The sequence below is a fragment of the Ranitomeya imitator genome, chromosome 5, assembly GCF_032444005.1.
Source record: "Ranitomeya imitator isolate aRanImi1 chromosome 5, aRanImi1.pri, whole genome shotgun sequence".
In the NCBI taxonomy this organism is placed as follows: domain Eukaryota; kingdom Metazoa; phylum Chordata; class Amphibia; order Anura; family Dendrobatidae; genus Ranitomeya; species Ranitomeya imitator.
The window spans coordinates 411565970-411588716 of NC_091286.1; the positions used below are offsets into that span (position 1 = coordinate 411565970).

Below are 22747 nucleotides of genomic sequence, written 5' to 3' on the forward strand. Positions count from 1 at the left end.
GCTAGATGCAGTGCCCTCTTCCTCCTTGTCAGCAAATATCAGAGATTTAAAGGGGTTGTCCAGTCTAAAATAAAAAGACTGCAGTTACTCTGTGTGACTGCAGACTTAGAATCTCTCCAGTGCACGCCACGTGTGCTGCAAGGATTTGTCGGTTTCTGTGCCGGATGGCCGTGAAGTATGCGATATGCATACTCCTGGAAAGAAGCCGTCTAGTGGGTGCAGCCTCGCTCCATTCAAGTGTATTGAGTGACTGCAGAATTGTTTTTTAGACAGGACAACAACCTTAGTTTTTTTCTGAAATTGAAGTGCACTGTCTTCAATGCCAGCATAGAGAAAAGTATGGTATAATACTATTTGGACTAAATGGACAGACAGCTCCTCCTATGAATTTATTGTACACCGTGTTCCAAATTATTATGCAAATTGGATTTAAGTGTCATAAAGATTTAATTGTTTTGTTTTTCAAATAAACTCACGGATGGTATTGTGTCTCAGGGTTCAATGGATCACTGAAATCAATCTTAAACACATGTAATAATAGGTTTTCCAGGTGATTCTAATTAAAGGAAAACTACTTAAAAATGATGTTCCACATTATTAAGCAGGCCACAGGTTTCAAGCAATATGGGAAATAAAAAGGATCTCTCTGCTGCTGAAAAGCGTTAAATAGTGCAATGCCTTGGACAAGGTATGAAAACATTAGATATTTCCCAAAAACGTAAGAGTGATCATCATACTGTGAAGAGATTTGTGACTGAAACAGAGAAAAGACAGAGTTCATGCAGATAAAGGCATAATTAGGAAGGTTTCTGCCAGACAAATTCATTGGATTAAGAGAGCAGCTGCCAAAATACCATTACAAAGCAGCAGTTATTTGAAGCTGCTGGAGCCTCTGGAGTCCCTCGAACCTCTAGGTGTAGGATCCTTCAAAGGCTTGCTGAGGTGCATAAACCTACTATTCAGCCACCCCTGAACAGTGTTCACAAGCAGAAAGGGTTGCAGTGGGCCCAGACATACATGAAGACTAATTTTCAAACAGTCCTGTTTACTGATGAGTGTCGAGCAACCCTGGATGGTCCAGATGGATGGAGTAGTGGATGGTTGGTGCATGGCGACCATGTCCCAACAAGGCTGCCACGTCAGCAAGGAGGTGGAGGGGTCATGTTTTGGGCCAAATTCATGTGGAAACAGCTGATAGGGCCCTTTAAGGTTCCTGAAGGTGTGAAAATGACCTCTGCAAAGTATATAGAGTTTCTGGCTGACAACTTTCTTCCATGAAATTATCAACCAATATAGTCCAAAATAAGCTTGTGGTGTAAAATAAACATCTACAATCCAAAAATATGCCCCAAAACTAGCACATAGTAGGGGACATATAGCAATAACCACTATTGTCAATGTGTTTGTTTAAAAAAAAATAACATTTTATTGAAAATATATTTAAAAAACACATGTATATAAAATTCACAAAATTCAACAAGGTGCCTTTTCGTGTGAGAGAAGCAGCATCAGTCACTGCAGATATAATATCAACAACAAGTGTGCAAATAGTTTTAGCTGGATAGTGTCCAGTCATAAACAGCAGGTTTATCCACCATGGAAGTATATGGATTAAATTGCCACACTACCTGTTCTAATTTAAGGCAAGATGCCAGAAGAACAAAAGGTACAAGTGCCTATGATAAATTAATAATAAAGACCATAACATAACGTAGTGCAGGTAAAAGTTTGTAAAGAGGGCAGATTTACCTATAGCAGTAAGTGTTCAGGTGTGGAATCCAGCTTATTAATGCGGAGCTGATGGTGTTTCCCTTCACCCCAACGCACGTTTCGTGCATTCTCCTTCACACCCCCCCTGAAGAATACATGAAACGTGCGTTGGGGTGGAGGGAAACACCATCAGCTCCGCATTAATAAGCTGGATTCCACACCTGAACACTTACTGCTGTAGGTAAATCTGCCCTCTTTACAAACTTTTACCTGCACTACGTTATGTTATGGTCTTTATTATTCATTTAACATAGGCACTTGTACCTTTTGTTCTTCTGGCATCTTGCCTTAAATTAGAACAGGTAGTGTGGCAATTTAATCCATATACTTCCATGGTGGATAAACCTGCTGTTTATGACTGGACACTATCCAGCTAAAACTATTTGCACACTTGTTGTTGATATTACAGTGCCTACAAGTAGTATTCAACCCCCTGCAGATTTAGCAGGTTTACACATTTGGAATTAACTTGGCATTGTGACATTTGGACTGTAGATCAGCCTGGAAATGTGAAATGGACTGCAGCAAAAAAGAATGTTATTTCTTTGTTTTTTTTTTTTTTAAATTGTGAAAAGTCTTTTCAGAGGGTCATTTATTATTTAACCCCTCAACCCACCAGAATTCTGTTTGGTTCCCCTAAAGTATTAAGAAGTAGTTCAGGCACAAAGAACAATGAGCTTCACATGTTTGGATTAATTATCTCTTTTTCCAGCCTTTTCTGACTATTTAAGACCCTCCCCAAACTTGTGAACAGCACTCATACATGGTCAACATGGGAAAGACAAAGGAGCATTCCAAGGCCATCAGAGACAAGATCGTGGAGGGTCACAAGGCTGGCAAGGGGTACAAAACCCTTTCCAAGGAGTTGGGCCTACCTGTCTCCACTGTTGGGAGCATCATCCGGAAGTGGAAGGCTTATGGAACTACTGTTAGCCTTCCACGGCCTGGACAGCCTTTGAAAGTTTCCTCCCGTGCCGAGGCCAGGCTTGTCCGAAGAGTCAAGGCTAACCCACGGACAACAAGGAAGGAGCTCCGGGAAGATCTCATGGCAGTGGGGACATTGGTTTCAGTCAATACCATAAGTAACGTACTCCACCGCAATGGTCTCCGTTCCAGACGAGCCCGTAAGGTACCTTTACTTTCAAAGCGTCATGTCAAGGCTCGTCTACAGTTTGCTCATGATCACTTGGAGGACTCTGAGACTGACTGGTTCAAGGTTCTCTCGTCTGATGAGACCAAGATCGAGATCTTTGGTGCCAACCACACACGTGACGTTTGGAGACTGGATGGCACTGCATACGACCCCAAGAATACCATCCCTACAGTCAAGCATGGTGGTGGCAGCATCATGTTGTGGGGCTGTTTCTCAGCCAAGGGGCCTGGCCATCTGGTCCGCATCCATGGGAAGATGGATAGCATGGCCTACCTGGAGATTTTGGCCAAGAACCTCCGCTCCTCCATCAAGGATCTTAAGATGGGTCGTCATTTCATCTTCCAACAAGACAACGACCCAAAGCACACAGCCAAGAAAACCAAGGCCTGGTTCAAGAGGCAAAAAATCAAGGTGTTGCAGTGGCCTAGTCAGTCTCCTGACCTTAACCCAATTGAAAACTTGTGGAAGGAGCTCAAGATTAAAGTCCACATGAGACACCCAAAGAACCTAGATAACTTGGAGAAGATCTGCATGGAGGAGTGGGCCAAGATAACTCCAGAGACCTGTGCCGGCCTGATCAGGTCTTATAAAAGACGATTATTAGCTGTAATTGCAAACAAAGGTTATTCCACAAAATATTAAACCTAGGGGTTGAATAATAATTGACCCACACTTTTATGTTTAAAATTTATAAAAATTTAACTGAGCAACAAAACTTTTTGGTTTGTAAGATTTATGCATCTGTTAATAAATGCTGCTCTTGTTTGAAGTCTCTAACTTATTTGCATCTTATTAAACCTGCTAAATCTGCAGGGGGTTGAATACTACTTGTAGGCACTGTATATCTGCAGTGACTGATGCTGCTTCTCTCACACGAAAAGGCACCTTGTTGAATTTTATATACATGTGTTTTTTAAATATATTTTCAATAAATTGTTATTTTTTTAAACAAACACATTGATAATAGTGGTTATTGTTATATGTCCCCTACTATGTGTTAGTTTTGGGGCATAATTTTAGATTCTAGAACTTTCTTCCATGGTATAAAATGCAGAAACGAGCCTTCAGGAGCAAAATCATCTTCATGCATGACAATGCACCATCTCATGCTGCAAAGAATACCTCTGTGTCATTGGCAGATATTGGCATAAAAGGAGATAAACTCATGGTGTGGCCACCATCTTCCCCTGACCTCAACCCTATAGAGAACCTTTGGAGTATCACCAAGCAAAAGATCTATGAGGGTGAGTGGCAGTTCACATCAAAACAGCAGCTCTGGGAGGCGAATCTGACTTCATGCTAAGAAATACAAGCAGAAACTCTCCAAAAACTCACAAGTTCAATGGATGCAAGAATTGTGAAGGTGATATCAAAGAAGGGGTCCTATGTAATGTAACTTGGTCTGTTAGGAGTTAAATAGCTTTTTTGTTCAGTGAATGTGACCTCCTAATGCTGCAATACCACAAATGAGCATTTTCAGTTCTTTAAAACATATCAAATGTTTAGAAATCCTACTGTGCCTAATAATTTGGAACAGTGCATTTTGAGTTTTTATTCATTTTGGAGATTATACTGTTATCATTGGGAGGTTTCTTTAATAAAATTCGATGTATAATCTAACGGGTGATGACGTTTATTAGACTGACTGTCATTTGCACCGACCATTTAGGAAAATCCGAGAAAAATATAATTTGCATAATAATTTGGAACATGGTGTACACTTGTACGCACAGCGGTTTGTGGGCTTGAGTGATGAATCCCTGCACAGAACAGGATTGCTGCTTCCATCATGGATATGCTTAGGGTCAGGACACCCCTTTTATCTTTTTATTTAACAAGCAGCAGGTCTTCGCTATAGGCAGCCATGTTCTTTCCCAGTCTTAATGTCTGAGCCAGCAAAGTTTTGGGGAGCCCACTTTTTTATGTATTCCACACGGGCCACTGTGGAACATGATGCAAAGACTTTTAGCAAAGGGATACAAGTGTAAAGTGTATGTATAAGGAGTAGGACACAGAAAAGTTTGTCACTGCCACCTAGTATGGAAGAGCATTCTGGGTGATCTATTATAGGGTCCTTTCCCTCATTAATTCTAAAAGAATAGCTGGACCCTGTGGTGCTTTCCCAGAGCTTTTATTTTTTGCTGCCATACCAGGTTCTCTTGTTTGAGAGATATTGTCTAAGGCCACATTCATACTTTCAGTATTTTTTAGTATTTGTAAGCCAAAATCTGGAGTGGAACAATCAAAGCAAAAGTTTAATAGAAACAGGTCCCCAATGTATTTATCACCCACTGATGTGAAATACTGACCAAATACCGAACGTCTAAACGTGGCCTTAATCTGAGTCTACCCCTAACACTTACTAGGAACTTCTCTACAACAGTATTTTGTTTGTTGGCATAAAATTGGAAAACATTTGGCAAAAGTGATTAACCCTTTCACGCCACAGCCTGTTTTTGCCTTCGTGACCAGGCCATTTTTTACAATTCTGACCACTGTCACTTTATGAGGTTAAAATTCTGCAACGCTTCAACGTATCCCACTGATTCTGAGACTGTTTTTTTGTGACATTGTACTTCATGATAGTGGTAAAATTTGTTCAATATGACTTGCATTTTTTTCTGAAAATATCGGAAATTTGGCAATACTTTTGAAAAATTCACAATTTTCAAATTTTAAATCTTTATTCCCTTAAACCAGAGTTATTGTATGTCAGACAAAAATAGTTAATACATAACATTTCCCACATGTCTACTTCACATCAGTGCAATTTTTGAAACATAATTTTTTTGTTATGAAGTTATAAGGGTTAAAAATTGACCAGCGATTTCTCATTTTTCCATAAAAGTTACAAAACCATTTTTTTAGGGGCCACCTCACATTTGAAGTGACTTTGAGGGGCCCATATGACATAAAATACCCAAAAGTGACCCCATTCTAAAAACTGCACCCCTCAAAAACACATTCAAGAAGTTTATTAACCCTTCAGGTGCTTCACAAGAATTAATGGAATGTGGAAGGAAAAATGAACATTTAACTTTTGCCCACAAAAAGGTTTATTTATCGCCATATTTTCCATTTTCACAAGGGTAACATAAGAAAATGCACCATAAAATTTGTTGTGCGATTTCTCCTGAGTACGCCAATACCACATATGTGGAGGAAAACTAATCTTTGGGCGCACAGCAGGGCTTGGAAGGGAAGGAGCGCCATTTGACTTTTGGAATACAAAATTGGCTTAAATCAATAGCCGATGCCATGCCGTGTTTGGAGAGCCCCTGAGGTGCCTAAACAGTAGAAACCCCCGCACAAGCGAGTCCATTTTCAAAACTAGACCCCTGAAGGACTTTATCTAGATGTGTGATGAGCACCTTGAAACCTCATGGGCTTCACAGAATTTTATAATGTTGAGCCGTGAAAATTAGAAAACACATTTTTTCCACAAAAATGTTATTTTAACCTCATTTTTTATTTTCACAAGCGTAGCAAGAAAATATGGTCCCCTAAATTTGTTGTGCAATTTCTCCTGAGTATGTCAATACCACATATGTGGAGGGAAACTATTGTTTGGGCGCACGGCAGGACTTGGAAGTGCCATTTAACTTTTGGAATACAAAATTGGCTTAAATCAATAGCCGATGCCATGTCGCGATTGGAAAGCCCCTGAGGTGCCTAAACAGTAGAAACCCCCCCCCCCACAAATGACTCAATTTTGAAAACTAGACCCCTTAAGGACTTTATTGAGATGTGTGGTGAGCACCTTGAAACCTCAGGGGCTTCACAGAATTTTATGATGTTGAGCTGTGAAAATAAAAAAAAACACATTTTCCCAACATAAATGTTTCAGTCCCATTTTCTTAATTTTCTTTTTTTTTTTAATTCAAATAAATTTTTATTAAGAATAACAAGGCAATTAACATGTTACATTTACATTTTCAATATAGAGTATTTCCCCCCCTCCCCCTTCAAACAGCCCCCTTCGATCCCAAAGCCCCCCACCCCCACCCCACAAAGCAGCTCATCTTGTTAATTACTACCATCATTAAAACAATAGAGTATCTAATCCCTCAACCATTCGTATAAGCCACACTTCACATTACTATCCCATAGCAATCCATGGAGACCACATTTTATTGAACGTTTCAGTTTTCCCTTTCTTCTTATAAATCCCTTTTTCTAGTGTCAGGCCCTGTTTCACATACTGGAGGAACTCTCCTCTTGACGGCGGCTCTTCCCTAATCCAGTTTCTAGCTATCACCTTCCTAGCCATATACAACAATCTGGCTATAGCTATCTTTAGGTGTTTATCCACTCCAATCTCATCCACGCATCCCAACAAACAGACAACTGGATCCCTTGGCACCTTACATCCATACGCACCTTCCATACGACTCAAAACTACCACCCAGAAGGCAGCCAACCTCGGACATGTCCACATCATATGGAAAATGTCTGCATCTGTAGACTTACACCTCGGACATTCAGAATCATTACGCAATCCTGCCTTATATAGCACCATCGGAGACCTATAAACTCTGTGTATCACATAGAGCTGTGACAGTCTATACGGTTCACTCAGCGACAGTCTTGGGATCCATTCCAACACCGACTCCCAAGTCTCGTTATCTATTGGGCCCAAATCCCTTTCCCATTTAGCTCTTGCCATTATTGGAAACCCCAATAGAAAAGTGTGCAACAGATCCCTGTACAGAGTGGATATGACTCCTCCAGTCGTCCCATCATTACACACATACTCCAGTACTATATCCCTTTGAATCCTAATACCTCCGTTTCTACTCTGAGCTCCAAAGGCATGCCTCATCCGCAAATATTGATACTCCCCTGCAGACCCAAGACCAAATTCCGCCTGCAATTGGGAAAATGATTTCAGTTCACCTTGTTCAATTATTTGATACACATACTGAATCCCTTTGCCCAACCACTCTATCAGTACCCCCAATGCCCCAAATTCTTTCAGATTGTTATTATGCCATAGCGGCGAGTATCTAGTCAAGTCCGTGATCCCACGTATGTGCCTCAATCTACTCCACAGCTTGCGTATCAACAGCAAAGTCGGATATAGCTTCCCCAAACTCTCCAAGGATCCATCCTGCAAACATCGCACCACTGGCCTTCTTTTTGTCACCACCTCCATCAACCGCTGTACTGCCCCAGATGACCCCTCATGCGCCCAGCCCCTTAAATGCTGACTCTGGGCTGCAAGAAAGTACAACTCAGGGTTAGGCAATGCCAGACCCCCATCATCCTTGGGTCGCTGAAGTGTCTCCAGTTTGATACGCGGATGCTGCCTCCCCCAAATTAGATTCCTAAACAGAGAGTTGATCTGTCTAAATTTCCCACGTGGTATCCAAACCGGCGCATTGTGAAGAATATACAGTATTTTCGGCATCAGAATCATTTTGATAAGATTCACCCTGCCTACCACAGACAAATGTAGCTTAAGCCATGCATCCGCTTTTGCCTTGAGGGCACCCAAGATTGGAGTCAGATTCTCATGTATATAGTCAGTGACCGGCATAGATACCCATATTCCCAGGTACTTAAATTTACTCGTCACCTCCAGTCGCCCGTCCTCCAATGGCTCCCCATCCACATCGTCCACCTTAAACAAGATAGACTAACTCCAATTTACCCTAAGTCCCGACACTGATCCGAATCGTTCAATAATCCCAATGGCTCCCTCCAAGGATGCAACCGGGTCAGCCAGAAATATCAGAATGTCATCCGCATACAACGCCACCCTTTCTTCAATCACCCCATATTTAAACCCCGTCATCTCATCAGACTGTCGAAGCGTAGCGGCCAGTGGTTCCACCGCCAGAGCAAACAAAAGGGGGGAAAGCGGACACCCCTGTCTCGTCCCTTTAGCCAATTGTATGGTCCGTGACAACTCCCCGTTTACCCTAACCCTGGCCATCGGCATCGAGTACATTAATTGAATCCATGATATGAACTGCGGTCCAAACCCCATTCTTCGCAACACCTGCCAGAGATACCCCCACTCCACACTATCGAACGCCTTGTGAGCGTCTAAAGATGCAATAACTCTCTGGCCACAGCTATCGGCTTTCAGTTGCAAGTTCATATACAGCCTTCGTAGATTAATCGCAGTTGACCTATCAGGCATAAAGCCAGACTGGTCTGAGTGTATCAGGCCAGAAATAACACTTGTAAACCTCATCGCCAACACCTTAGCCAGGAGTTTAACGTCGATAGTAAGCAAAGAAATTGGCCGATATGAATCCGGCTGTGTCGGGTCTTTCCCCTCCTTTGGAATCACCACTATTGTGGCCTCCCGCATAGATGCCGGTAGCCTTCCACCATTCGTAGCCTCTTCCAAGACCGCCTTCAATTTAGGGATCAACACTTCCCCCAAGCTTTTATAAATTTCGGCAGGAAATCCGTCTACGCCAGGCGCTTTCCCATTAACCATCGACTGCAATGCCCGTCCCAGTTCCTCCTCCGTAATGGGAGCCTCCAAATCCTCCCTAGCTGTGTCACTCAGCCTCGGGAGCTCCAACTCCTCAAGGAACGCCACCGTGTCCTCCATTGACCCATCTACCCGAGAGGAGTATAAGTCTGCGTAAAAATCTGCAAAAGTCTCCAAAATCTCTGAAGTCTCAGAAACAGCAACACCACTCCCAGTCACCAAAGAGTGAACAAAGGAAGTATTTCTCTGGGCAGATGCCACCAGCGACAGCAAATGACCCACTGATTCACCCTCCTGGTAATAGGCCAAATTCATGAATTCCCTCTTCCTTTCAGCCTTACTCAGCAAGACCGCCTCTAGCTGGCTTTGAGCTGCCTTTAACCTCCTCCCAACCTCCAAAGTACCCATTATTACCATCTCATCTTCAGCCACCCTCAGCCCATCTATCGCCAGCCTCTCTGCCTCTCTCGATTTCCGCTTACACCTGCTAATATCCCTAAACAACAGCCCTCTCAAGTACGCTTTCATGGCTTCCCACACAGTAAGCACATCTACGCTACCCTCATTTATCTCAAAAAATTCCACCAATTCCTTCTTAATCTTCTCCAAGTCTATACTGTGTAGCCAATTAGGGTGAATTTTCCACTCCCTTCTGCTCCCGTTCCGTGTCCCCACTGATCGAAATTCCACTTCAACTGGACTATGGTCTGAGAGAGCCCTAGGTAAATATCTCACGTCCCTTACCATCGTATCTAGTAATCGGTTACCCAGTGCCAGATCAATCCTAGACAGCGTACCATGAGCTGGTGAGTAGCATGAATACGCCCTTTCCCCGATATGCCTAACTCTCCATAAATCAACCATGCCCACTTCCCCGACATAAGTCCCAAACGTAGTGGTATGTCCCGCCGTCCTATTCTGGGGGTTTTTGTTCTTATCCCAAAAGTCATCACATATATTATTAAGGTCGCCGATAATTAGTAATGGTAACGGTCCCCAGCGCTCTACCCTCTCCAGCACCTCTCTTATCTTCTTGCTTGAGTATGGGGGCGGAATATACATTGCCACTATACACATCAATACTCCATTCATTTTACATTTCACCACCACATACTGACCATCGACATCCTCTTTTACCATTACCTCCTCATACTGCACCCCCGCAGGTATTAACACAGACACACCCCTAGAATACGTCGAGAAAGTAGAATGATACGCCCTCTGTATCCAGCGCCCATTCAGTACGTTCACCCTCTCCCGCACTAAATGTGTCTCTAACAAACATATCATTGAGACCTTCTGTTCTCGGACATACTGCAGACTTGCCGCCCGCCGTGTATTATCTGCCAGACCTCTCACATTCCAACTCAATATTTTAATACAATCTCCCATCATGTGGCTCATCATTTCTTAAAGTATCCAATTTCCCAAGTATGAGCTGCCCCAACCCTCCCACCCCCCTGCCCCCTCCCAACTTGCCCCCCTAACCCCCCCAATATAACGCATTCTTCCTCTCATCAAGAGTGGGGCTCCACTTCCCACTGCGAACACTCTCCCTTACTTAACCCTCTCCATTCGCGTCCCACTGCCATAGCAATCACAATTTCCCCCCCAACTTTCACTTTATTGTATCTTAACATTTCAACTTATATTAACATATAGAAAAAGTACCAAACCAGTTCACAGTACCCAGCATAACCCTCCTCCCCCGTACTTACTAGTTGGTACTGTCCCCTCCGGCCATTCCTTCAATATGGCCCAGCAAAACCCCCAACAGTTGCTCAACTCTTTAACCATTGCTAACGAGCGCAGAACTCTCCTCCATCGACAGAGAAAACAAATCCCAACTGGATCTCGCCGAAATGTCAGTCGCCCATTCCCTTAAGTTTTTTCTCATGAGTATCAAGCCACTGGGTAGCGTCCTCCGGTGTCAGGAAAAAGTGGGTCTTATTAAAAGCCACCAGTCTCAGCTTGGCGGGAAACATCACTGAGTACTGCACTCCCAGCTCCCTCAGTCGCCGCTTGACTCCAGTAAACTTCATCCGCTGCTTCTGAACTGCAGCGGAATAATCCGGATAAATGGCGATTTTCTGACCTCCAGCCGTCAGATCCTCCATCTCTCTAGCCTTTCTAAGGATAATGTCTCTGTCTCTGTAATTGAGTATTTTAGCAAGCATGGTACGGGGATTAGCTCCTGGGGCAGGGGGCTGCGGCGGGACCCTATGAGCCCGTTCAACAGCAAAGACTTTTGTCAACACTGTGCTCCCAATCTTCTCCAGCAGCCAGTTCTCCACAAACTCAGTGAGATTTCTCCCCTCAGTCTTTTCAGGCAGCCCCACTATACGTATATTATTTCTTCTGGATCTATTTTCCAGATCCTCATTTTTGGCAGCAAGCTCGGCTATTGCTTGGGCGAACTTCTTTTCAGCTTTTTGTAGCTTAACTATGTGATCTTCTGCCGTGCTCACCCTCTCCTCCACCACTCCTATACGTTTGTCCATTTTCTGCAGAGCCGCATTAATCTGTGCCGTGTCCCCTTTAACTTCCTGCATCTGCTGGGTCAAGGAGTTCAGGGATTGCTGACATGAAGAGATCAGTGTGATAACATCTCTAAGAGTCGGCTCCTCTCCCTGTGATATGGCTTCAGGTCCCCCACTAGCCCCAGCCATGCTGCCTCTCTCCTTCCCCCTCTGTACCTCATGCTGCTCGGCTGTGCTTGCTTCCTCCTCCTGGTCAGCTCCAGCTCCAGATCCTGGTTCTGCCTCCTCAGCAGCCTCCACTCTGGCATACTGCTGCAGCTTTGCGGCCACCTCCATGCGTTGCTGACATGCGGCGTTCTCCTTCTCGGCGTCCTCCCTAGCATCGGAGCCATCTTGGCTGGCTCCTGCATCGCTGGTGCCAGCGTCTTTCTGCCACCTCCTGGTCATCGCTGCCGACTCCGGACCTGCTGCTCCGCACTGCTGCACTCTCCGGACCTTCAGCCAGCCGGATTTAGGTGAGTTTACCCGAAAATCGGGGTTAAAGCAGGATTTTTGTCCTTATGGCAGCAGGAGCACTCTTCCCTGCTTCCACTCACATGGCCAGCTAGGACACGCCCCCCATTTTCTTAATATTCACAATGGTAGGAGAAAGCGGATGACAAAATTTGTTGTGCAATTTTTCCACAGTACGCAGGTACCCCATATTTGTTGAAAAACGACTGCTTGGGTGCATGGTAGGCCTGGAAAGAGAATGAGCTTTATTTTGGCTGCAATAGGTTACAGATACCATGTCCCATTTGATGTGCCCCTGACATACCAAAACAGCAGAAACCCCCAGTTTATCCTATTTCGTAAACTATACCTCTCAAGGAATTCATCTAGGGGAGTAGGGAGTATGTTTAACCCTCAGGCAATTCACTATCTTGTATAAAATTGGGCTGAGTAAATGAAATATTATTTTTTCCACAAAAATGTCGTTTTGACCCCAAGTGTGCCATTTTTAAAAGGGGTAATAGGAGAAAACGAACAGTACAATTTGTTATGCAATTTCTCCTGAGTACATCAATACTACTTTTGAGGCACAGTGCAAAGTTCAAAAGGGAAGGAGCATATTACAGTGCAGATTTTCCTGCATTGGTTTGAGGGGGCCATGTCACATTAGCAGAGCCCCTGAGGTGCCAGAACAGCAGAATCCCCGTAAGTGACCCCAGTTTAAAAAATACACCTCTCAATGAGTTCATCTAGGGGTGCATTGATCAAATTGACACTACAAATGCCTCACATAATTTTATACCATTAGGCAGTGAAGAAAAAAATAATTACACTTCTACCACAAAAAAAAAAATGTTTTAGCCCCAGATTTTACTCTACATTTTCACACTGGGAAATGGTTAAAATTGTTCCAAACTGTGTCACACAATTTCTGCTGAACTTGGCAATACTGCTTAGGCTTCTTTCACACTAGCGTCGGGCCCGGCCCGTCGCAGTGCGTCGGGCCGAGGTTACCGACGCTAGCGTTGCCTCCGCCGCACAACGGGTGCAGCGGATGCTGCTTTTCAGCGCATCCGCTGCCCCATTGTGAGGTGCGGGGAGGTGGGGGAGGAGTTCCGGCCGCGCATGCGCGGTCGGAAAAGACGGTCCGTCGGCTGCAAAAAATGTTACATGGAACGTTTTTTGCGGCCGACGGTCGGCCGAAAAACGGCGCAACCGTCGCGCGACGGTTGCGACGTGTGGCAATCCGTCGCAATGCGTCGCGTAATGTTAGTCAATGGAGAAAAAACGCATCCTGCAAACACTTTTGCAGGATGCGTTTTTTCTGCAAAACGACGCATTGTGACGGATTGCAGTTAACGCTAGTGTGAAAGTAGCCTTAGCCAAACAATGAGACTCTGGAGGGACAGAGCACTATTTGACTCTTGGAGAACAAATTATTATAGAATAGTTTGCGGACGCACAATACAATGCAGAGCCCCTAAATGCCAGAAAAGCAGAATCTCCCCTCAAGTGACCCCAGTTTGGAAATTAAACCCCTTTGGGAATTTATCTACAAGTGTAGTGTTGGTTTTGACTCCTTAAGTGTTTTCCAGAAACAAGCAGCAGTGGATGTTGATGAGTGAAAATTGCAAACTGCCGTTGTAGTGACCAGAATGTTGCAGTCACCAGTACGTTATGCCCAGCCCGCTCTTCTGGAGACACGAACCTGTGAATTAGGCGGGCTCTCATCACTACAGAAATAACAAGCATGTGGACAATATATGTGGTTTAGGTACACTGTGGGGCTCAGAAGGGAGGGGGGCATTTTAATTTGGGAGCACAGAAATTCTTTTAGGGGGGGGGGGGGGGGGGGGGAGTAGCCATAACGCTTTTCCAGAGCCTTTGGTACTAGCAGTAATGTGCAAAGCCCCCTATCTTTCCGTTAACAGATGACAGATCTAAGAGGGGGCTTGCATTTTTGTGGATTGAGTTGAAGCTTTTATTGGCAACATTTTACATAACGTTTGGGATCACATTTATCCAGCGCTCTACGCTGAGCACTTACTTTGGGGTTTCCATCTAAATCTCATGAGTGACGTGATTCAGATAAAACTCCCAAGGGACCCATTCACTATAATGAGGCAGCAGACATAGATACTCTGGATTCCATTTTGATCGCTTTTTATTCTGAGTTTTGGGAGACAGAATGATCAAACACCAGGAATTCAGGAATTTTTTTTTACAATGCCGTTCCGTGCGTAGTAAAATTAATAAGGCAGCTTTATTCTTCGGGTCAGTACGAGTACAGTGATACCGCATTTATAGTTTTTTTGTTATGCCACTTTCTCACAATAAAAACAATTTTATAGAAAAAAAATTGTCTGCATCCCTTTGTAAGAGCTATTAACTTTTATTTTTCCGCTGTTGGAGCTGTATGGCAGCTTGTTTTTGTGGGACAAGATGATGTTTTCATCGCTACCATTTTGATTTGACTTTTTGATCGCGTTTTACTTTTTGTTTGGCGGGATGATGAAAAGGCAAAGGTTTTTGTTCCGTTTTTTTTACAATGTGCAGTGAATGAGTTAACAAGTGTGAATGTTTTGTAGGTTAGCTCGTTCCGGACATGGCGATACCAAATATGCGTACTTTTTTGTTTTTTTTCATAAATATATGTACCGCATTTATTGGCTTAATATTTTTTCTTTTATTTTGTGATTTTTTTAATAGTTTTAAAACTTTTTTTTTTTTACTTAGTCCCTGTATGAGACTTCAATTTTTATTTGTGTGATCACTGGTCTCAGACAGTGCGCTACACATGAGTGCATTGTAGGAGACCTGACAGTTTTACTCAGGAAGATCAATTCTCAGCTGCAGGCTGAATAGGCCAAAGTGTACCATAATTAAATTGGCAGAGGTGTAAATTTGCCTGCTCCACCATTACATTTATTTGGGGGTTGAATTAAAAAAAAAAGGGGAAAAAAATCAATGGCCCCTGGCATCAATCTGAAAGCCTGAGGAGCCATAAAATCAGGCACCTTTGGGCGATAGCCTTAGCAGCCTGCCATGGCAGTTGGGGCAGAGCGGGAGAGTCAGCCCTCTGCTGTGACCGTCGGCCCTCTGCTGTGACCGTCGGCCCTCTGCTGTGACCGCCGGCCCTCTGCTGTGACAGTGGCTGCACATGATGTGGAGGAAGATGAATGTGCTAATTGGTCTTAACTTTCGCTGCTGGCTGTGTACATCTCTGAGCTCAGCATCTCATACGCCTCCTCAGCTTTTTGTAAAACTCAAGTCCAATATATTTGTTTTTACGTTTTTAACTAAAATAAAAAACGTAGGTGAGAACAGCGACTCAGCAGCAGTTTAGTGGCGGTGGACAAGCGCCTCAGTAGATGTGGAATAGACCTGAGCCGCCCCCGCCCAGGAGCTGAGGTACGATCACACCATGTCCCTGTACGGTCAGACACAGCCATTACACAGTAGGGGCACATTTATAAGATTATCTCAGCACAGGAACATTTTATATAATCACATCCAATTGTGGAAATTATTAAGCTCTAGTGAATAAAATGAAATTTAAAATTGACTTTGTTGGCAGGAAATCGCCTTCCACGACCAGCACTCAGCCGACAACTTGAGTTTTCATTCTTTTGGACAGCTGGCAACCTAATAGAATTATGGCGCAGGAAGACATGCCGCCACTGTGAAACATGGCGCAGTAGTGGTCGCACACCAGCGCCACAGAGCACGGAGCCCGCACACGCAGCACGGAGCCCGCACACGCAGCACGCACACGCAGCCCGCACACGCAGCCCGCACACGCAGCCCGCACACCCAGCACGCCACAAGCAGCACGGAGCCCGCACACGCAGCCCGCACACCCAGCACGCCACAAGCAGCACGGAGCCCGCAAGCGCCACAGCATGCTGCCGTCAGGTGAGAGACGCAGTGCGCACTGCGCGCAGCTCCCGCCATCCCGTCAGGTAGTCGACTCGCCAGGGACTAGCCCCGCCCACAGCCCTCGGTCTGACCCGGAAGAGGAATCCCAGGAGCAGTCGCAGCGACCCGGGGGGATTTAAATCGCGACAAAGGGGTCCGCGGCTGTAGGAGACAGTGCGGGTAGGTGAGGTGGTGTGCGGAGGTGCGGGCGCGGCTTGTGGCCCGGGAAGACGTTCTGCAGTGTGAGGGGACCGGAGACCCCGGCTGTGCGGGCCCCTGCGATGCTGTGTAATAAGCCCCATACACGCAGCGTACCTCTTGGGGCATGTTCACACTGCAGCTTTGATCTGCGGTCACAAGCCTCAGTCTTTGAAGCAAAACCCTCTCCTGCAGTCGCTCCTCTTCCTTGGTGTCTTGTAATCGTAAAGCTGTTTTTTTTCCTGGTTTTTGGTCCTGTTCTGAGCATTTTTGGAAGCTTGTTGTCAGCAGTATTACCGGTGCGTTTTTGTGGTTCGGCGCACAGCAGGCTCGGCTGCCCGGTGTGGAGCTGCTTCCCGGTAGACCTCTGAAGACTGTCCGTCACTTCCATCACTTGCCTCTGACAGGCCTGAGCAGCACGCGATCCCATACTGGGACCCTCGTTAGTAATGGTTTGTGGTGGAATATCGCAGTGTGCGCGTACCGTAAGGGTATGTGCACACGTTGTGGATTCTTTGTGGATCTGCAGCATTTTTTGAGGTGCAGAAACGCTGCGGATCTGCAATTGATTTACAGTACAATGTAAATCAATGAGAAAAAAAAATGCTGTGCACACTTTGCGGAAAATCCGCTGCTTTTAAAAGAAGTAGCATGTCACTACTTTTTTGTGAATCTGCAGTGTTTTTGTACCCATTCCATTATAGAAAACTGTAGCAAATCCGCAAGAAAACCGCAGCAAAAACGCACAAAAAATGCTGCGGAACCGCACAAAAAACGCAACAAATCTGCAGGTGCGTTTTCTGCCAGGAGAGGCAGAATCCGCACCAGAAATGCCTAAGCCTAATCCGCAATGTGTGCACATAGCCTAAATGACTGGCTCTCTGAGGCTGGCCATTGCCCACATCTGTTCATGCCCTCATACACATTACACTGTTGGCGGCTGACATTAGTCATATGATTTTGAGGGCCTTAAAGGTAATTTGACACCAACCCCATCTGAGAGCAGCATGATTTAGGGGCAGAGACCCTGATTCCAGCAATGTCAGCTACTTGGCTGGTTACAGTTTTCATAAAATCTTTGATCTGCTGCAGATCTAGCAGTTCTCTAAATGCTGAGCTCAGCATAACCCCGTCCACACCACTGGCAGTTTTCTGCCTATGCACAGTACACAGACAGCTGCCAACCTTGGGTGATGTTATACTGAACTCATTAATGTGGGTAACTAGATGGCAGTAGGTTTATTGTTCCTCTAGTGATGATCTCCTGCTGATAAAAGTGATTTTTATCAGTTATAGCATGCAGCCCAGTAAGTGACACATCATTGGGATCTGAGTCTCTGCCCCTAGGTCATGTTGCTTTCAAATTAGGTGGGAAAACCTGGTGATGTATTCCGTTTAACTCCTTAGCAACTTATGATGTACTATGTCCGGTATAAGTGGTCTTGTTGCCTTTGATGCGGGCTTGCACACAGAGCCTGCATCTTTCCCAGCAGATGATGCCTGTTATTGAGCAATCACCTGCCTCTAACAGCCATGGGTGGAGCGAAGCTGTTAACCTGTTAAATACCGTTGTCAATCTGAGAGCGGCACTTAACGTGCATTGGCAGGGGGCTGCACTGTTCTAACACCTCATGGACGCACTTGTGATGCAATTAGGGGATGCCAATGAGTTGTCATGACAACTAGGGGTCTGCTGAAGACCCCTGTGTCTGTCACCACGGTACTCCTGTGAAAACCAGCCTGTGGTTGGCATTCTGAACACCATGAATTCTTCTATGTACAGCACTGCAGTATATAGCACAAGCCAAGTACAGTGGACAGTAGAATAATGTTAAAATATGAAAAATATTTAACCCCTCTGTGACCTTAGACGTACTATCCCGTCGAGGTGCCCTGGGCTTATCTGACCCTGGACGGGATAGTACGTCATAGCCGATCGGCCGCGCTCACGGGGGGAGCGCGGCTGGGTGTCAGCTGCTTATCGCAGTTGACATCCGGCACTATGTGCCAGGAGCGGTCACGGACCGCCCCCGCCACATTAACCCCTGGCACACCGCGATCAAAGATGATCGCGATGTGCCGGCGGTGCAGGGAAGCACCGCGCAGGGAGGGGGCTCCCTGCGGGCTTCCCTGAGACCCCCGGAGCAACGCGATGTGATCGCGTTGCTGCGAGGGTCTCACCTCCCTCCCTGCTCCCTCCAGCCCCGGATCCAAGATGGCCGCGGATCCAGGTCCTGCAGGGAGGGAGGTGGCTTCACAGAGCCTGCTCAGAGCAGGCACTGTGAAGGCTGCAGCGCTGCATGTCAGATCAGTGATCTGACAGAGTGCTGTGCAAACTGTCAGATCACTGATCTGTGATGTCCCCTCCTGGGACAAAGTAAAAAAGTAAAAAAAAATTTTTCCAAATGTGTAAAAAAAAATAAAAAAAAATATTCCAAAATAATGAAAAAAAAAAAAATATTATTCCCATAAATACATTTCTTCATCTAAATAAAAAAAAAAAACCAATAAAAGTACACATATTTAGTATCGCCGCGTCCGTAACGACCCGACCTATAAAACTGTCCCACTAGTTAACCCCTTCAGTAAACACCGTAAGAAAAAAAAGAAAAACGAGGCAAAAAACAACGCTTTATTATCATACCGCCGAACAAAAAGTGGAATAACAGGCGATCAAAAGGACAGATATAAATAACCATGGTACCGCTGAAAGCGTCATATTGTCCCGCAAAAAAAGAGCCGCCATACAGCATCATCAGCAAAAAAATAAAAAAGTTATAGTCCTGAGAATAAAGCGATGCAAAAATAATTATTTTTTCTGTAAAATAGTTTTTATCGTATAAAAGCGCCAAACCATAAAAAAATGATATAAATGAGGTATCGCTGTAATCGTACTGACCCGAAGAATAAAACTGATTTATCAATTTTACCAAACACTGAACGGTATAAACGCCTCCCCCAATAGAAATTCATGAATAGCTGGCTTTTGGTCATTCTTCCTCACAAAAATTGGAATAAAAAGCGATCAAAAAATGTCACGTGCCCAAAAATGTTTTCAATAAAAACGTCAACTCGTCCCGCAAAAAACAAGACCTCACATGACTCTGTGGACCAAAATATGGAAAAATTATAGCTCTCAAAATGTGGTATTGCAAAAAATATTTTTTGCAATAAAAAGGGTCTTTCAGTGTGTGACGGCTGCCAATCATAAAAATCCGCTAAAAAACTCGCTATAAAAGTAAATCAAACCCCCCTTCATCACCCCCTTAGTTAGGGAAAAATAAAAAAAAATGTATTTATTTCCATTTTCCGGCTAGGGTTAGGGTTAGGGTTAGGGCTAGGGCTAGGGCTAGGGTTAGGGCTAGGGCTAGGGTTAGGGCTAGGGTTAGGGTTTAGATTACATTTACAGTTGGGAATAGGGTTGGGATTAGGGTTAGGGGTGTGTCAGGGTTAGAGGTGTGGTTAGGGTTACCGTTGGAATTAGGGTTAGGAGTGTGTTTAGATTAGGGTTTCAGTTATAATTGGGGGGTTTCCACTGTTTCGGCACATCAGGGGCTCTCCAAACACGACATGGCGTCCGATCTCAATTCCAGCCAATTCTGCGTTGAAAAAGTAAAACAGTGCTCCTTCCCTTCCGAGCTCTCCCGTGTGCCCAAACAGGGGTTTACCCCAACATATGGGGTATCAGCGTACTCAGGACAAATTGGACAACAACTTTTGTGGACCAATTTCTCCTGTTACCCTTGGGAAAATACAAAACTGGGGGCTAAAATATAATTTTTGTGGAAAAAAAATTTTTTTTTATTTGCATGGCTCTGCGTTATAAACTGTAGTGAAATACTTGGGGGTTCAAAGCTCTCACAACACATCAAGATGAGTTCCTTAGGGGGTCTACTTTCCAAAATGGTGTCACTTGTGGGGGGTTTCTACTGTTTAGGTACATTAGGGGCTCTGCAAACGCAATGTGACGCCTGCAGACCATTCCATCTAAGTCTGCATTCCAAATGGCGCTCCTTCCCTTCCGAGCCCTCCCATGCGCCCAAACGGTGGTTCCCCCCACATATGGGGTATCAGCGTACTCAGGACAAATTGGACAACAACTTTTGGGGTCCAATTTCTCCTGTTACCCTAGGGAAAATACAAAACTGGGGGCTAAAAAATAATTTTTGTGGGAAAAAAATTTTGTTTTATTTTTATGGCTCTGCATTATAAACTTCTGTGAAGCCCTTGGTGGGTCAAAGTGCTCACCACACATCCAGATAAGTTCCTTAGGGGGTCTACTTTCCAAAATGGTGTCACTTGTGGGGGGTTTCAATGTTTAGGCACATCAGTGGCTCTCCAAACGCAACATGGCGTCCCATCTCAATTCCTGTCAATTTTGCATTGAAAAGTCAAACGGCGCTCCTTCCCTTCCGAGCTCTCCCATGCGCCCAAACAGTGGTTTACTGCCACATATGGGGTATCAGCGTACTCGGGACAAATTGGACAACAACTTTTGAGGTCCGATTTCTTCTCTTACCCTTGGAAAAATAAAAAATTGGGGGCAAAAATATAATTTGTGAAAAAATGAGTTTTTATTTTTACGGTTCTGCATTATAAACTTCTGTGAAGCACTTGGTGGGTCAAAGTGCTCACCACACCTCTAGATAAGTTCCTTAGGGGGTCTACTTTCCAAAATGGTGTCACTTGTGGGGGGTTTCAATGTTTAGGCACATCAGTGGCTCTCCAAACGCAACATGGCGTCCCATCTCAATTTCTGTCAATTTTGCATTGAAAAGTCAAACTGCGCTCCTTCCCTTCCGAGCTCTCCCATGCGCCCAAACAGTGGTTTACTGCCACATATGGGGTATCAGCGTACTCAGGACAAATTGGACAACAACTTTTGAGGTCCAATTTCTTCTCTTACCCTTGGAAAAATAAAAAATTGGGGGCAAAAATATAATTTTTGTGAAAAAATATGATTTTTTATTTTTACGGTTCTGCATTATAAACTTCTGTGAAGCACTTGGTGGGTCAAAGTGCTTACCACACATCCAGATAAGTTCCTTAGGGGGTCTACTTTCCAAAATGGTGTCACTTGTGGGGGGTTTCAATGTTTAGGCACATCAGTGGCTCTCCAAACGCAACATGGCGTCCCATCTCAATTCCTGTCAATTTTGCATTGAAAAGTCAAATAGCGCTCCTTCCCTTCCGAGCTCTCCCATGTGCCCAAACAGTGGTTTACTGCCACATATGGGGTATCAGCGTACTCAGGACAAATTGGACAACAACTTTTTGGGTCCAATTTCTCCTGTTACCCTTGGTAAAATAAAACAAATTGGAGCTGAAGTAAATTTTTTGTGTAAAAAAGTTAAATGTTCATTTTTATTTAAACATTCCAAAAATTCCTATTAAACACCTGAAGGGTTAATAAACTTCTTGAATGTGGTTTTGAGCACCTTGAGGGGTGCAGTTTTTAGAATGGTGTCACACTTGGGCATTTTCTATCATATAGACCCCTCAAAATGACTTCAAATGAGACGTGGTCCCTAAAAAAAAAATGGTGTTGTAAAAATGAGAAATTGCTGGTCAACTTTTAACCCTTATAACTCCCTAACAAAAAAAAAAATTGGTTCCAAAATTATGCTGATGTAAAGGAGACATGTGGGAAATGTTACTTATTAAGTATTTTGTGTGACATATCTGTGATTTAATTGCATAAAAATTCAAAGTTTGAAAATTGCGAAATTTTCAAAATTTTCGCCAAATTTCCATTTTTTTCACAAATAAACGCAGGTACTATCAAAGAAATTTTACCACTATCATGAAGTACAATATGTCACGAGAAAACAATGTCAGAATCACCAGGATCCGTTGAAGCGTTTCGGACTTATAACCTCATAAAGGGACAGTGGTCAGAATTGTAAAAATTGGCCTGGTCATTGACGTGCAAACCACCCTTGGGGGTAAAGGGGTTAAAGGGAACCTGTCACCCCGTTTTTTCAGTAGGAGATAAAAATACCGTTAAATAGGGCCTGAGCTGTGCTTTACAATAGGGTATTTTTTGTCCCCTGATTCCCTACCTATGCTGCCGAAATACCTTACAAAAGTGGCCTTTTTCTCCTGTCAATCAGGCTGGTCAGGTCGGATGGGCGTGGTCACAGCGTTGTTTCTTCCCCCAGATCTTATGTTCCCGTTGGTGGCGTAGTGCTTCTCGCATGCGCTAGTGCCGAATGCACTGCGCAGCTGTAGAAAAAGAGCGCGCTTGCCGCTATTCAGCGGTTTCTCGGTGGGCGCGGCCATCTT

The 22747-nt window shown here is 44.4% G+C and overlaps 1 protein-coding gene across 2 annotated transcripts in view; it reads left to right on the forward strand.

Annotated features, from left to right (window-relative positions):
• The first annotated feature begins 16342 nt into the window (after nucleotides 1-16342).
• DIS3L2 (DIS3 like 3'-5' exoribonuclease 2) overlaps nucleotides 16343-22747 on the forward strand; it is a 588376-nt gene continuing 581971 nt past the window's right edge. Inside the window, exon 1 of one of the 2 annotated variants that reach the window (XM_069727019.1) lies at nucleotides 16343-16444. The gene's annotated coding sequence lies outside the window, so the exon portion shown is untranslated. The remainder of the gene's footprint in view (nucleotides 16445-22747) is intronic. The other variant, XM_069727018.1, reaches the window with a different exon arrangement.